Below are 17418 nucleotides of genomic sequence, written 5' to 3' on the forward strand. Positions count from 1 at the left end.
AGAATTCCCATGTCCTGACACTTGGCCTTCAAAATCTTACAGTCGTCAAGTTAATCACCAGAAAATGAATATTCTCCATTTTTCCACAGCTTGGGCCAAGGTCCCAAGTCCTGGCTCTAATGAACCCAGAGGGTCTCTCTCAAAATAAACTGGGGTGGGGAGGGCAGGCCCACCACCCGCCCTCTAACAGCCCAGCAGCCTCTCTGGGGTTAGCTAGGCCCCAGGGCCGGTTAGGCCAGTGCCGCCACGGAGCCTCAGAAGGAAGAGGAGGAGGAGCCCAGGAGCCTTGGGCAGGGCGGGGCTCAGCAGGCCAGGAGAGGAGGAAACGGGGCGGAGGCCTGTTGAGCAGGTGTGTGATATTGAAGGCTGGGCTCTAAAAGGGGCTGGGGCTGCCTGCTCAGACCAGTGATGACAGGGGAGCTCCCACTGGCTGTTCCTCCTCTCTGATGGGGTAACTGGAGGCGGTGGCAACCCAGCCTCCCTCCCTAGTGGCCCCACCAGAATGAAAACACCCAAGGAGTGTTGACTCCTCCAGCAGAGCTCCCGAGTCTGCACCCAGGAGGAGGTAAGCGCCCTGCTTGATGCTAAGACTAGATGGTGGTCTTTTTTCCTCAGCTCTCATCGCTTGTTGGCCTGGCTCAGGGGTGCTACTTCAAAGGGAGCCTCTGAGGTTGCCCCTGGTCTCCTCCTCAGTATCCTGGGTCCTGGGGGCTGTGGCTGTCTACCACCAGCCACGAGCAGCAACAGGCTTCTGGGGAACCTCATTCCTCTGTTTATTTGGGGAGTGTTCTGCTCATGCAGGAGGGCCATGTATGTGCAGTTGACTGTGTTACAAGAGCAGCTGCGCGTGGTGATGGCGATCGCTCTACGTGGTCTCAGTTTCTTCCAGTCGCTGATGAGCGGGCGGCCCTGGCCTTTGCTGCCTGTTGTGTATAATGAATGACCTGCATGGAGAACCCATAATATCCAAGCACTGGTCACCACCTGTACTATTGCAGGGTGTGTTTCCGAAAGCTTGCAAACCCATTGCACAGGATTTTGACAGAAGTAGGTGTGTGTGTGAGGGAGAGAGAGTGAATGCAGAACTGGGTTTTTGACGATGTTGACTCGTGAAAATGGCAATGGTGAGAGGTTATGGGAAGCTTATGATTTGCAAAGCACGAGGGTGAAACACCACCTCTCGTTGCGAGCCCGTGAGGCAGGTGTCGGCAATGTGTGTGATGACGGGTGAGGACGCCGAGGCTCAGGGAGGCGAGCTGAGCCGGTGCTCCTGCTGCCGTGGTCAGGCACTGATTTAGACCCTGGTGTCTACTTCTCAGGCCTCAGTGGCCCCTGCTTGTGGATTTGGAGAGTGCTGAGAGCCCACCTTCGGCAGTATGTTATCTACATGGCCTGTGCCAGAGGCAGTCAGCAGAGCAAAGAGCTAGTTGGCAAAACATGGAAGCTGGCAATGGGAGGGGAAAGGGAACGTGTTTGAGAGCCGGACACTGGGCCATGTAGAATTGAACCAAACCCCCAAATGGCTTACCAGGCCTCTCACGTCTCCAACCCTCGCACACTCCCCAGCCTCGCCTCAGTTTGGGCTGCCTCTGTTCTTTTCCTCCTTGTGGCCTGTGTACCTGGTCTTCCCTCTGCGGGGAACACCTTCCCCTGGGCTTTTCCTGTATTTGGCTACCTGTCTTCAGTCAGGTTGCAGCACCAATGTTGCCTGTTCAGGAGGGCTTCCTAGACCACGGAATCTAATACGGACCCCCTCCACCACCACTACCACCCCATTATATTCCCACACAGTGTTCATTATTTTCATAGTGCTAGTGACAACCTGAATTTCTGTCTCCTTTGTAAGTTCCACGAGGGTAGGAACCTTCCATGTTTTCCACCTGCAGGACACCCTTGGGTCCCCAGGTGTTAGCAGATTTCCCAATAATGGCGGGGGCTCAGTCAATACTTGGCGTGTGGATGAATGATAAAAGGGGTCAGGAGAGGTCATGACCACCAGTTCACCTCCTTTCATCCAACCCCTCCCCTCAGTCTCCCTTGAGAAAGCAAACATCTTGTTCTAGAATCTGAACTAAAGAGCACCTGAGTTTTCAGGTGCTCAAGGGGCAAATTGTTTCATTCTTGGGGTAATGTAGGGAAAAGGGCTGAGTGACATCAAATGGACTTATTTTCCTAAGAAACAGCAGGCTGTGTAAGATAAAGCTGTCTCTGCCTGGAACTCACCCCAGCATGTTCTTCTGGAGACTGAACCTGGTCCTGATCGTGTTTATCCTTAGTGGAGTGGATCGATAACAGCTGCCCTCTAAAGCGTGCGAGGTTGTGAGGTACACGTGTGATACCAGCCCTTTGCAAAGTACAGGCACTTCACAGATGTTGCATATTTTTACAAATTGAATGCAAGCCCCTCCACCCACAAAAAGATTGTGACTCACTTGATTGTGATACTCGCTTTATTGTGATACTCCCTGTATTGTGTTGGTCTGGACCTGAAGAAGCGCAGTGTCTCCAAGATTTGGTGTGGCAGTGATGTGGAAACCGAGCAATTTGTCTCCGGCCCCCAAGCAGGGGGCCCTGCAAGCCATGAGGAGCAGAGAATACACAGGGAGGTGTGTTTGTTTTGGAGAATTTCACTTGCAGAAAATCCACCATTTCCAAAGAAGTCTATCAGAGGAAGAGACTTCTCTGCAGGGGTCCTTTTCCCAGGCAGCTGCCTACCTCAAGAATCAACTTAGACACTTTAATTAACACTCAGCCGCTTCGCTTTGCAAGCGAGGAGCGTTAAAATCCAGCCTAGCGATGCCTCTTCCTTGGCGAGCATGCAGCATTTGGCAGTATTTTACAAGCTGGTGGTTTTATGGGTCCCTTCCTGCACTTATGTATTCTTCACTGTAATGTGTGTGGAACCCTTCTGGCATCAGCCTGGCCCTGTTTGATTTAAGAGACATCTGAATTTTATATCTTCTCCTCAGTTGTTCTGTGATCCTTTTAAACAAAAAAAATTTAAGGCACTCCTTATCTGTTCTATTCTCTTGTGCTGTTCTAGATTGTTTTTTAAATGCCTGTTCTGAAAGAAATATATTTTGAATCAGGAGCCAAGCCACAGAGTTCTAATGGTTTTCTGGGGAGGAAGGGGCTCATAAGCGAAGTCATATTATGGAAATAGAATTACATTAAGTAATTCTGGAGACGTGGGCTTGCATTCAGCCATGCTTCTCAGTAACCCTCTTGCAAACTCTCTGGGCTATGCTGGAGATAATAACAATATTGACGGTGGACTTTTAATGTGAACTTGCTAAGTGCTCTTAGGACTCCTTGGATGATCTCATTTAATGTTCATGCTGACTCTCTGCATTTTTGGAAATAAGGAATGTGAGACTCAGAAGGTATGAGGCATCCAGGCAGTGAGGGATGAAACCCAGTTTTAACACGTGAGGATTGACTGCTTACCTCCAGTGCCCTTCGAAGAAAATGACAAAATATTTCCATAAAGAGAGCAAAATTGTGCATCTTGCCAAAAAGGAGTGTGAATAGGCCAGAGCATACACTGGATACCTGCCTGAACCCAGAGTGTTTTAGAAGCTTAAAATCTGTAGAACTGGCAGCTACTTGATGCTCTGCTAGGGACTAACAAAATGACAATGACAAGTCAGTATTAACTACTTCTTCATACTCGGCACTGGTAGAAGCACTTCCTTGTATTAGTTACACACAAGAGACCACAGTTCATCACAATGGTGAAAGGCACGCGCTTATAGTTCAGAGGACCTGGCTCTGCCAGTTGCTAGCTGGCAAACCTTGGACAAGTTTCTCAACCACTCTGTTTGATATTCCCCATCTACAAATGTGACTATTCTCAAACTTTTCTCCTAATGCTACTGCGAGCATTGTTTAAGTGAATCTATAAAATGCTGAAACAGCGCTTGGTGTGTCACGTTCTCTCAAATGTTCGCTGCCCCTGCTCCATTTCCCTGACCCCTCTACAAGTGAGGGCCTCTCTCTGCCATCCTGCCAATGCAGAAACTGACGAAAAGTCAGATCACACGGCTAGACTCGGGACTTGAACTTCCAGCTGAGTTCACCCAGAGCCTTCTTTCTTCTATGTCATATTTTCTCAATAAATTCTCTAGGAAACACAAATCGATGGGAGCTGGTACTCTAAGACCCAAGCTACTTTCTCTCCACACGTGTTCCCAAATGTACTTGCCTCCTGACATCTTTTGGCTGCTGAGTAAAGTGTCTTGTTGACAACGACTTACGTCTCTAGGATATCAGCAAGGCAGCCAGAACTTTCTCCTCCATTCAGGATTCTCTCTGTGGGCCAGCAACCACTCTGCCCTGCAGGTGTGGAGTCTGCCAGTCAAAAGCAATCCACGGCACTACTGTTCCTCCAGATCCCTGACCTCACTGTCCAGGCGCGTCTTCCAGCTCTGTGATGACATTGTCCTGTGCTGGCTTCACTCTGCTTGTAGCAAGTCTCGGAAGTGAGCATCCGTGTCGGGATAAGGGACCAGAAGGAAGTGTCCCCGGGCCTGTCCTGAGCTGCTCAAAGGCAGAGGCGAGCACTTGCGGTCTTTTGACCACGGTGCCCAGTTGGGTACTGGAGTTATTTTTCCGGGCTCATTCCCCCCTGGGTGGACACTTGCTTATGCCAGGACTGCAGCCCGCAATGGAAGACCACCATGACCCCATCATCCCACTGCTACCTGCTCTGAGTCTGCATGACTCTGATATGCCTCTCAGATAATGACAGTAATTAATAATTAACAACTTCCTCTTACTGAGTACTGGCTACGCGTGAGTTTATTTAACGAGTTCATGTAATCCTCACAGAACAACACTCTCAAGTAGGTTCTTCCTGTTTTAGGGAAGAGGAGGGTGACATTTGGGAGGCTACACACTCGGCTGGGGTCCTCCACTGAAAGTGGAACACCACGTGGTCTTCACCTCTGTGCTCAACTGCCCCACACTCCTCCGGCCTGAATCACACTGTTTGAGATGGTTTGATAACACATTCCTGATTAGCTGTGGAAAAACCCGTCCAGCTGGGCCAGCCCACAGGGGATGTGGGCAAACCTGCCTCACCCGGTTTCCCTCCCCGACGTGGGCGGTGAGCCTGTTTGCTTTCTTTTCGCTGCATCATATCCAGACACAGCTGAGTCCCTTAACGACTCAGCTTGGCTTCCCCAGCCCGTGGCCCTTTAGTTGAGGAATATCTCGGCAGGTGAGCATGAGGGTGGCGTTTCTGTCTCTCCAAGGCGTCCTCGGTTCAACTTTCACCCTTGTCAACAGCAACCCTTCCACATTTCTCCAGTTATTCTTTCCTTCCTTGTTCTCTTTTCAGCCTGGTTTAAGAGCAAGCCAGTCTGATCACAGATCAGAAAGCACATTTCCAGCGCTGTGAGATAATTCAGTCATTGCCATCTTTGCCTGAGGGCTGGCCTGTGAATTCTGTCACTTACAAAAGCAGACAAAATCTCGGTCTGCTTCATGGGCGTGTATCAAGAAAGTGCCGTCCCTCCTAGGGGGTCACCAATGCAGACAGGCTGTCCCCAGCAGGGAATGCAATCATTCCTTGCATTCCTTTCCTGCAGAAAGGAATCAGAGAAATCTAGTTAAATCTCGAATACTACACACTTTAGTGCCTATGAGATCTTGCATAAATTACTTATTTTCCAAGGTAGCATAACAAGGCTTTCGTTTGGTTCAGCTCTGCTTACCCTATGGATGATGCTTCTGCGTTGACCCCTATTTCCATAGCATTTCCCTTAATTCTCCCACCAACCTAATGACGTGAGGACAGTGATCACCACTGCACAGATTGAGGACTAAAATTGGTAAGGTCAGGCACCCATTAAGTTAACTCAGGGAACTGGGATTTGAATCCAGTTCTTTCCACTTCAAAAGTCCCTTCCCTGCACCAGCATAGTGAACTGGCTGATGGTTTGTTATTAAAGTCTCCCTTTTGTACCATGAGATCACGCATTCTGTCTCTTGTGCACGGGCTGCTTTTGCAGCTTGTGCAGAGGGTGTTTCTCCAGGTCCCGTCGGACTGCCCTGTGAGGATAAAACCATCCACTTCTCTTCCTCTGCATGGCAGAAGAGTCGCCAGGTACCGCTGCCTTTCCGGGACACTCAGGGAAAACCAGGGGTTGCATGTGAGCAAGCGGAATGGGCCATGGCGTCGGGGGCTTGGAGGGGACCCAGGAAGACGTGCACCCGTGAGTGCCAGGTCCTTCTCCATCTTGTTATCACTGTTTGTAGGAGAGCTTCAGATGTTACTCACTGGATCAGTGTGTCAGCTTCTAACAGGAGTAAGTGTCCATGGCAGATTCATTTCCCAGATATTTTTGTTTGCTGGGTTTTTTTTCCTTAAGAGCAAATAAGAAGGCAGAGGGTAAGTGTTGGGTCATTGGAATTCTTACATTTGGGGACATATTTTCTTTTATCGGGTTCTCAGTAGAGCGTTGCTCAGCCCAGATACAACTGGAGTCTGTCTGGACTCTTTTAGGGCAGAGCATGTCATTCCCCTCCCATCTAATGATGACATTTCTGCTGCCACGGCTCACGCTAGAAGGCCTGCTACATACTGTTTAAGTCACAGATGGAAGCTTGGCTGGGCAGTGACCATCTGAGTATCCCCGGACCCCACTCTTTGCTCATGTCCTCCATTTATGGAGCACTAACCATGTGCCAGGCACAGCGCCAAGTACCTCCACATGCTCCTCCATTCAGTCTTCACCAGATTGTGACCTCAGCGTTTTTGCAGGTGACAAAAACCCTGATCCTTGGAAAGGCAAATGACTTGCTACAAGTCACAGAGCGGGTTGGTGGTGAGTCCCCGCTCTGGGCACCCAACCCCGAGCTCTCCCCATCGCGGGCTGCGCAGCACACTCACCCCTTGCCTTCAGCCAAGGTCAGCTCTGCAGCCACTCCCGTGGGAGGGATGCTGGCCCTTCTCTGGCTTCTCAGGTTCCGTGCCCACCACATGGAAGGTGTCATTTTCTTGAAGGACGATCTCTAGTGTCATCTCCTAGAAAGTGTCTGGGGCTGGGCTTCCTGCCTGTCTCAGGGGACACAAAATCCCGTGAGGGACTTGGGCTTCCTTCTTGGTTTCCATTGTGCTGATGATGACAGAGGTGGGCCCGCTGTGTGGCCTGATTAGAGAAAAGACTACCTTTGGTTACAAGTCACGAGGCCCCAGGAAAAGGCCATTTTCACCGCCCAGGGTGTGGTGATGCAGGTCATCTGGGCTCAGAAAGGGGATGGGAGGCATGTCCTATGCTTTAGTCCTCCGTGGCGTGCGATGTCCATATCTTGCAGCAGAGCCATAGGCAGCTTGTCACTCATACCTACCAGGCATCGTTGTTCAATGGAAATTAGATTTGTTTAAAGAGGAAATGCCTTTAAGTGGGGAATGAGTATTTCTTATCACAGAGAGTAACTGAAATGAAATACAATGATCACAGAGCACAAGGAGTAAACTCCAGCCAGACCTGCTGCTGTCCGCTGGAAGCGGTGGCCCTGAGACTGGCGTTCTTGCTTTGTTTAAAAGGAGTCTCTGGTCTTCGCTGCTCCATTTCAAGGCTATGCGGTCTCAGCTGGGGAAGTCCTGGCGCTGGACGGCAGTGACGGTTGCGCCATGTGAGTGTGCCTAACCATGCCGCTGAACGCTACATTTGACAATGGTAAAAGTAGTGAATTTTATATATACCCCACCACAATTTAAAAATTGGGCAACTCTATGAACAGTTACGAAATAATCCCCAAGATATATTAAGTGAAAAAAGCAAAGTGCTGAGCAGGGTAATCAGAATGCTCTCATTTGTGGGTTTTTAAAGGACACCCACATACATACATCTAAGCCTGAGTGCAGACGGGCCACACTGAGAGGGTGGCAGTGTTCGATTCTGCTGAGGAAAAGGGCTTCTGGCATTTGGGAGTAGAGAAGGATGGAGGGTCATGGTTTGCTGTTGGGTGTGTGTTGCGTGTGCATGTATGACTCATTTTAACTGATCATTTTTTCACCGAACTGAAACTGTCTCCCTAAAGCAGTGGTTCTCAACCTTGGCAACACCCTCGACTGCAGGTGCTCCCAGTGAGGTCCCCTAGCCAGCAGCACAGTGTTAAAATCACAGGGTCCCAGGCACCCCACCCCCAGATCCATGAAACTGGAATCTGCACTTGACCAAAGTCACCAAGTCCTTTGCAGGAAGCAACCGCATAGAGCTGGTTAAATCGGAGTCACTGAGGTGGGGCTTGATCCTGGTTGTTTCTTAAAGACCCCAGATGATCCCCTAGGGCAGTTGATTCTGAGAACCACCGACAATAGAATGGGAAAAATCAAAGAGGTTGGAATAGGACCAGTCTCTTCCTATGTGATTCTGTTTTATTGAATGTGGGTTCCATGTGCCTCTTACAAATCAGTGCTGTCCCACACTTGCGAGCACTGGCCAGGATGACTGTCTCGAGTCTCATGAATATCACACAGAACCGTGCAATCACGAGATTCACCTGAGTTTGGAAGGAAAGCTGTTCTTCCCCAGTAGCTTTGAGCCATACTTCCCTGTTATATAAAATAAACATCACAGCTCTACAACAAAACACATACCCATTCAGGGCTTCTTTTACCCAGGGATGGAGGAAAATGTCAGGTCATCTTAAAAACTAGACTTTAGAATCAGAAAGATACTTATTTGCGTTCACCTCTCTGAGCCCAGTGTCAAATGCGGTGAATACCGGCCCCCCAGAACTGTCGTATCACATGAGATGGTGCAGACAGTGCCTGGTCCGCTGCGTGCTTCATCACCATTAGACGATAATTATGATGTCTATGATGTCCTAGGCTCTCTCACTGCTGCTTTCACATTTGCTCATTCCGCCTTGAGCATGTCATGCACAGATGACATTTGTCACATTGCAGTTGAAGTCATGGAACTTGAGTTCCAACTCCCCCATCTCCTGACAAACAGAAGGAAAAAAATGAAAAAAACTCTGTCTCTTACCAGATTATCTGACACATTTCTAAAGTACAATGGAGACCTCATTACATGGATGAACAGCTTTCCATCAGATCGTTTCTAGCTCTGATGTTAATATAATTGTTGCCGGGACATCGCAGTTGGCCTCAGAGTCAGCCAGAAGGAGTCGTGGCTAGCCACGCGGGATGTTCCGAGTGCAGAGACGGCGCGTGCAGACTGCTAGGGTTTCTATGTGCACAGAGAACGCCGTAGAGTGGATTTCACGGTTCCCTTCCATGGCCGAGACAGATACGAGTTGCAGAGGGATAGGGCGTCCAAGTCAGAACAGATGTCCCCCTCACAGCACCAGATCATCTCTTCACAATGCAAATCTGAACATGTCGAAACCCTCCTTAAAACCCCTGAGAGCTTCTCGCTGATTCGAGAATGAAGACCAGCATTCCTGACGGGGCCTACAAAGTTCGCCTTCCAGCTTCTCCTTCCAGGCCTCTTCCCAGCGCGCTTCTGTCTGATTACTGGGTGTCTCCCTCAACAGGAAGTCCTTGCTTTGTGTGAATTCTAATTCCTAGGCACTGACCAGGCTTGATTTTGTGCACTCTTGTGCACTACAGGGCCTGGTTTGTAGCTGATGCACAGTAAATGTTCATAGGAAAAATGAATGCAAGGGAGGATGTCACACACAGGGTTCCAGCCTCATCTGCCGCCCCCTGCTCTCCGGCATGTCTCCCGGTATCACCAAAATGCTGGTAGATGCCTATGTAGGTAACGAGGCTATTTTCCACATTTCAGCTCTTGCTTAAGCTGTCCCCTCTGCCTAATCATCTTATTCCTCACTTTCTTTGTCTAGGAAACCTTACTCCTAGACAAGGGTCATCTCCAGTAAACTTCCTGACTCACCAACCTTGCAGGTTCTTCCAGATGTGTCCCTCTTATATACCTTCATATATACCTCCATATATGCCCTCTCTTCTCACCTCACTCCGTTCCATCTCCGTGTCCACTTCTCCAACACCGTGAGAAAGAGAAGCGAGACCACGGGCGCTGTGTGTGGTGTGGGAAGTGACGAGTAAACGGGATTTGCACATGTGCGCACATGTGCGAACGTGTGTGAATGTAGCCTTGGTGTTGCACGGCAGATAAAGACGTGGGCCTCAGAGACTGAGAAGCTTTTCCCTTGCTGTCCTGCCATCTGCATGCTGTCCCACCATCTGGATGCTGTCCCCACCTCCTCTCCTGGTCATTTCACCCACTCCTCAGGCCTCAGTTCAGTTTTGTCACTGCCACACAGAAGTTTTCCTTCCCCAACACCACCCCCCAACTCCATCAGACTCCCAGCTCTATGTTTTTAACTCCTTATGTTTTCTTTGTGAAGCTTATTACTAATTCTAATTATAAATGGTGTTTTTATTTGACATCAGCTTGCCGCCTCCTTTATCCTGGCAGCTTCATGAAAACCGGCTTTACAGCCATTTCCCCCAACCCCCAGCATAGTGCCTGACACCCTGCAGGTGCTCCCCGCATGAACAGTGGATTCTCCGCAGCCTTGCTGAGAACCTGGGGTGTGAAGAGACAGTAGGCAGGTGCAGATGCCCGACTTCCCTCCTCACTGTGGTCCCGGGAGCGCGTTCCTCAATTGCTGTGTGTAGAAACCCAGTCATTTCAACACCCAGGGGACGTGCCAGGAAGCTTCGTGGCTGCCAGCCCCCACCCTGCCCCACGGTGCTCCCCTCCCTTCTTAAATCAGGCCACAGCCCCGCTGAGCCCTCGCTCCTTGGAACACTCAGCCAGGTCCAGCTGCCAACTGCTGAGGCAGCAAAGGGACGTGATGGCAAACCCTGGAGGGAAGGCAGATGGCAGGGAGGCTGGCAGAGTTGTATCGGTTAAGTCGGTCTGACATCGCAGACATACTCTGTCCAGAACAATGAGCCTCATCTGATTCTGGGGACTGGCAAGGGAAGGGCTGCTATCTTCTCCCCTCCCACATCACCCACCCCACTCCCCAGCCACAGATGCCCCACTCAAAGCAGACAAATGGTGTGGTTTGACTTGAGGCCTATGAGGCTGTTCTAGGTGACCCCCTACCCCTATTACATCACTTCTAGCTGGACATTTTCCTGTCATTGACATTCCTAATATCGCCAAACCACCCTGAAGCTTTTCTTTCATTTGTCCTGCCCTCGGAAGCCTTCTAGTGACTGTCCCCAGCCAGCTGGAAGGTTAGATCCAGGCAGCCCAGGAAGAGGCATAGAAGATACTCATGCAGTGTGTTTGTCTCTGACTGGGCACAGCCCTAAGGCTGTGGGCAGCAAGGCCATGGTTACAGCAAGGAGCTGAGGCAGGAAGAGAGAAGTGCACGGAGATCAGGACCCTGGGGCCCATGCCCACCACCTGCTCTTTGGGCCTCCTTTTACCCCCGTAAAGCAGAGGGCAGGGCAGTCTGAGTGACTTCCACACTGTGTTCCCTGGAGCTGTAAGGTTTAGACGGCACCCATCCCGCACACTTACCCCTACATCTCACACGCACGCACACTCACACACTCACATGTACACTCGTAACCACGGCAGACATCCTGTCCCTTTCTCGGAGGAGCTCCCAGCAGTTGTGCGTACCAGCATACTGTAAAGGACACGTGGCACTAGGTGACAAGAAAATAGGGGCCGGCAGAGCATGCAAAGGTTTGGAAGCCACTGAACCAGATGACCTCTGACCTGTGTAAGATCCTTGAACCCTCAGCTGTGATATCAGGAGGCACAGCTCTGTTTCAGATGTCTGCTGGAAAGTAACAGGAGTGTCAAAAGAAAATGACCATGGGAGCCAGTCTGCCTGGGTTTGAATCTGGCTTCTCCCAATTACTGTTCCTTTAGGAAAGTTACTTAACCTTTCTGTGCTTTCATTTCTGCATCCCTAATCCGGATATAAAGAAGTACCTGCCTTACAGAGTTGTTGTGAGGATTAAATAAGTTACCATATTTTGCCATGTATAATGCGACCCACATTTTTGGCCCAAACATTCAGGGGAAAAACATCTTTTGTTTTAATTTTGCAACTCAGTTATTTATTTATTTATATTTAGATACTTGCTTTTTGTGTTATAAAGGAATTTTAGCACTTATTTTTGAACATATTATCATATAGGAACTCTTATGTAACAAATAATTACAAAACACAAGAACAGATACAAGGTATTTCAGGTACTACCCATATATAATGTGCATCCTCATTTTTTCCTCAAAAATTTGGGCAGAAAACTGCACACTATACATGGCAGAATGCAGCAATAGGTAAAATGATTAGAATAGTGCTGCACATAAAGCCTTGGCAGTTATGACCTTATTGCTCAGCATCATTAAACTGGTGGTCCTCAACATTTTGAGGGGATCATGAATCCCTCAGTAAATGTGTGAGAGCTATGGACCCTGTCCTCGGAAAACAAGATACCAACACATCTTGTACATTCAGTTCAGAGAGCAGAGGGCGCACGTCTGCATTGGAAAACCGAGGCCTCAAACAGGAAGGGCTTTGCCAGGATCACGTAATACAGCCGCAAAGAAGCAGGGACTAGCGCACAGGCTGCCCAGTTTGCAGCCCTGTGTTCTCTTCAGCGCATGCTCCGCTCCTGACCAAATGCAGATGCGTGAGATGGCCACAAAACTTGGATTCCACCGCTGCTCCCCCACCTACTAGATGCATGACTTCGGCACATTTATGAATATCTCTGAGCCTCAGTTTGCTTATTGGTAGAGGAGAGACAGGCCGCACGTGAAAGGTGTTATCACATTCCCCTCTCAGTGAGAGCACAGAGTAGGTGAGCTGCCTGTCTAACCCCCCATTTCTATGGTACCAGAAGGGATGCTCTGGGAAGTGAAGACTTGCCTCCACACAGACGGCAGGCTAAGGGAATGAGGAGGGTCCCATATGCCCAATGCAGAATGGTACTGGAAAGTAAGTTGGTGCGCTTCGGGGACAGCCCCAGGCCAGAGCAGGGGAGGATAAGTGCCTCATTCTGTGCTTTTTGTGATGTCCCCTTGCCTATGTGTCCAGGGACATAGTTCTCTCTAGAGCACAACCACCAAACAAGCTTCCCTACCCACCCTAGAAGGCTATTTCATCTTATTTTTTAAAACTTCTAAAGGTATAACTGAATGTGACTCATTCAAAAAGGGGCTTACTTGTGAGGCTGGCATGAGGACCCCGGCCTCTTGGTTCTGAACTCAGGACCCTTCCTTTCTTCTTGCATGCACTTTGGTCTTTACAGAACGGCACCTCTGGGCCCTCAAGCTGGTCGCCAGCTTGTGCAGAGGCACCAGCCTCAATGGAACCCTCTCCCTGTTTCTACAAACACCCCTGACTAGACTGGCCAGGGCCATGGCCATCACACTGCTTCTCAGGAGAAAGGGAGGTTGTTTCCCAAGGTTTGCACCCTGGAAGGAATTTCTCCCATTGTCCCTTAAAAGGGCGCATTAGGCATCTTCCCAGCAGTTTATAAACACTCCAGAAAGCCCACCTCCTCCATCCCATGTTGGTAACTTCTTTCCTTCAACTGCTCACTGTACGACTACTGCCTGGCTGTATGTACAACTGAGGCTCACAGAGCTCGCAATTTCCCTCCAGTTCATGTCTTCACTCCCCGTTTGATCTGTTAAGGGTCTGCAGGGCAGGGTGGCGTTTTATCAGCTCTTTGCCATTGGGTCTAGCCCAGTTTTGAATGCACAACAAAGCATATTGTAACAATCAGTTTTAACCTAACCAACTAAACACAAAAAAAGGCTGCTTAATGTTCCTTCATAAATAAATACATGCATATGTAAATAAACATGCACACATGTACATACATATATATTTAAATGGCACATCGTTGGCATTTTTTTAGAGAAGAAGTTTGACAGTTCAAACTAACCTGTCATAGTGGACAACCAGGCGATTAGCAGGTTCTGATAAATGATGACTAAATTGTAGGAAAAATAGAGCGAAGCCAATCTATGGTTATATTAGCAAGCCCTACTGGGGTCTGTCCTTGAATTGCTGCAAACCTCTCATACAAGATACACATTTATTTAAGCACCTTCCAAAGGGACCTTGTTTCAAAGATTGCAATTTACTAAGAGATTGCAATTTACTAAGAGATTGGACTGGGTGTTTTCATGGCAAATAATTCCATTTACCTTACACTCAGGCCCTGTAACACGGCATGCCCTGAATAACTCATTACTAGCAGCGCGAGTCATAAGAGGTGCAAGGGTACAAAGAATATAGAGAAGAGAAAGAACATACAGTTCTTCTTCGCATTATTCAGCTTCTTTGCCAGCCCTCTCTTCTTCGGGGCCTTCAGCAAGGGAGAAACGAAAGAGGTGTGTTGTGTTACCAAATTAGGATGAGAGGTTTGGGCCACGGGCCTTGAGGTGAAGGCAATAACAGAAGAACCGGGACAAGGAGCTCAGAGAAACCCACTTGGGAATCCTGAAACCAGGTACACGCAGCTCTCGTTTTCCCAAGGCTAGGCCAGCTCTTCCTCCGTGGTCCAACAAAGGTCTGGGAGTGGGAGGAAATAAAAGGAGCCAAAAAGAAATCCCACTGGCATCCCATTGTCCCTATCCATCTTAGGGCACCAGGAGCAGCAAGTGCCACCGAGGTTTGTAGGGTGGTTAAGACACCTGCTGCACGGCGCTGGAGCAGGAACTCAGATCTCCGGATTCTCGTTCTGGTGCCAGTTCCCCAGAAAGATGAGGAAGAGACCTCTTTGTTTGTCTACCCAGAGACCCAGTTGGGGTTCTTGTTGTCTCATTTAATGGAGCTAAATGTTTCCATTGCATAGGGAATCCTGTCACAATCTGCAGGTCAGCTGTTGTAGGAGGGGCATCAGGATGCCTTGGCATTGAGGTGTCTTGTCCTCTTGTCCCCGGTGAGCCAGTAGCCTCACCAGCCATTCTCCCTCTCCTTGAGTATGGCCCTTTGTTAAAGACCCATTTCTCAAAGATGCAGGTGATATACATCTTCTGAATTGCACAGACCCTTCTCTTCAGGGTCACAGAGAGCACAGGGACAGGTGGCCTTCCATGTGAGATCATCCCACGGAACTGTCCTGGTATCGTCAGCGTCTCACAAGACAGTACAAGCACGCTTATTGACTATCATCAAGAAACTTTAAAAGAATAGATTACAAAGCCTTGTCCTCACCCTGCACAATCCCATATTTCTTTGGGTGACTTGTTCTCATTGTCTTACCTCAGTCGTTACATTTATTTTTTTATCCTGATCTACCTGGTGAGAACACTCTTTCAATTGTATGCTGAGGACTCCGGCTCTGTCTAACTTGATGCCTTCTCTGACCATTGCTCACATAGTCCTTTGCAGCACCTGCTGGAGAGCAGGCTCTTCGGCAGTGGTTACTTCCTCTTTGTCTTCCTTGTGGGTCTTCATACATAATGTAATGTGTGTTTAAATATTCGTTGATGAGGATAGATTAATAATCATGATGCTGGCAAAACGTTTCCACACTTTCTATTTGCCAGACGCTGGGCTAATATCTTTATTCACACTCCTCAAAATTATTGGATGGATTGTCTTATCACACACACACAAGATGATCTTGGTACCAAAACACAATACCGTAATTCTTGTTGAATTTGCAGGATAGTGAAGCCTGAATGAGACTAAACTTGGTGGAGTGTTTTGAAGACTACAGAGACCCATGCACACGCTCCTCATTGCCATTGCTGCCATTGTTTTTGTTACTATTCAGCTGGCTACTCAGTGTTTACAGAGCACATGCTGTGTAGCATGCTTTGTTCTCCGAATAGGGCCTGGAGCATGGAACAAAAAAATGGACAAAGTCCCTGCTCTCGTGGAGCTTTCCTTCTGTTGGCAGGAGGCTGAGAATATGCATACAGACCAGGGAGGTTTTAGAAAGTGAGCAATACAATGAGCAAAACAGGGAAAGCCTGTCAGAGCTGAAACTTCAATGTCCAAAGGAACCAGGGGAAGGGAAGGTGGTGGGAAAACACTCCAGACAGAGAGGAGAGCAAGCACAAAGACCATGGGTCAAGCCTGTCGAGCAAAGGTCAAAGGAGAAAGAGTGTGGCTGGAGCACAGTGGACAAGGACACAGGAGGGCCACGGAGTAAAATGCCAAAGGCCACATCCTATAGGGCCTCCTAAGCTATATTGAGTTTGGATTTTAATTTACCTGCTCCCTGCTTTTAACAAATTTAGGAGCAGAAGCCCAAAGGTGAAGGGACTTGTTCAAGGTCACCGAAACACTTTACGGTTTGGAAGTGAGATCTCTTCGCTTCTTGACCTCTGTTCTCCTTTACTGCGCAGACGGCAGCTTCTGCGGGTCAGCTAAGAACTCCGAGATGGAACCCGACACTCCTCTGTGATTTCCTTTCTAGTTTTTTTCCCCTAATATATTATTTTCCTCCTAATTAGAGATGAGTCTGTTCACACTGCTTCACTGTTTTATAAACAAAAGCAGAAACAAAGTGATCGCAAGCCACGTAAGTTAGCATCGCATATTAAAATATTGAAATAGTCAGTAGACCTGGTGGGTGCTCTGCAAACCAGCTCGCGTGCGCTGGGTCCATTGTCGTTCCATCAGGAACAGCGCTGTCACACACTGTGTCCAATAGGACACCCTGTGCCTGGACTCAGGACACTGACTAGTTCAAGAGCTGGGTCTGAGGAAGCCCCTCATAGCCCTCCACCAGGCTCCTTGTTGAACCCTGACCCGGGACTGGGTCACCAGGGACCATCCCTTGGCATGTCCGGTGGGGAAACCAGTGCGGTATGTGATGAGACCAAGGCTCTGGTATCAGAGTTGAATCCAAATCATTCTTCAATGTCATGTTATTTGCCTTCATTTATTAAATCAAGCCAATAGAAGAGAACTCAGAGTTCTTGTCACATTTAACCAGGACAATGTATACAAAAAAGTATTTTACCTGCAAAAGTAGACAAAGTACCTACCAAAGTATCTGGCACCACATCGGCCATTTCCTTCCCACATCTGTTAGAAACAAGTGCAACTTGTGTCCCAGATCACTCGGCCTCCTTTTTCTCTACACATAACATGCTGGTCCAAAAGCTAGTTAAAAAGTACGGACTGAATGCCTTGAACATATGCCCAACCAATTAATATTTAGGGAGTGTCTACTAAGTGACTCTCATTGTACCAAGTATTATGAAGTTTACAGGAGGTACAGTGAGACATAGTTTCTGCCCCAAAGAGCTTAACACTCACCAGGACAGTTTCCATTAGAATGTTCCTTAGGATTTTATATTTTCCAAGTGCCGGAATGTATGTCTGTGAGAGGAAGAGAGAGAGAGAGAGATAGAGAGAGAGAGGAGAGAAGGATGCAAACTAAAGTGACCAGAAGGCTCCATGGAAAAGGACTGGGGGAGAGGGGAGGCTTGAACTGGGCAGAATTAGGGTAAACCCAGAAGG

At 48.6% G+C, this 17418-nt stretch overlaps 1 protein-coding gene across 2 annotated transcripts in view; it reads left to right on the forward strand.

Moving 5' to 3' along the window:
• Positions 1-379: 379 nt before the first annotated feature.
• The window catches only part of ATP10B (ATPase phospholipid transporting 10B (putative)), a 230329-nt gene continuing 213290 nt past the window's right edge, over positions 380-17418 (forward strand). For both annotated transcript variants that reach the window (XR_006784369.1, XM_045827276.1), the window contains exon 1: positions 380-565. The gene's annotated coding sequence lies outside the window, so the exon portion shown is untranslated. The remainder of the gene's footprint in view (positions 566-17418) is intronic.

This window comes from Phyllostomus hastatus, unplaced genomic scaffold, assembly GCF_019186645.2.
Source record: "Phyllostomus hastatus isolate PE091 unplaced genomic scaffold, TTU_PhHast_1.1 phas_contig_150, whole genome shotgun sequence".
NCBI classification, from domain to species: Eukaryota; Metazoa; Chordata; class Mammalia; order Chiroptera; family Phyllostomidae; genus Phyllostomus; species Phyllostomus hastatus.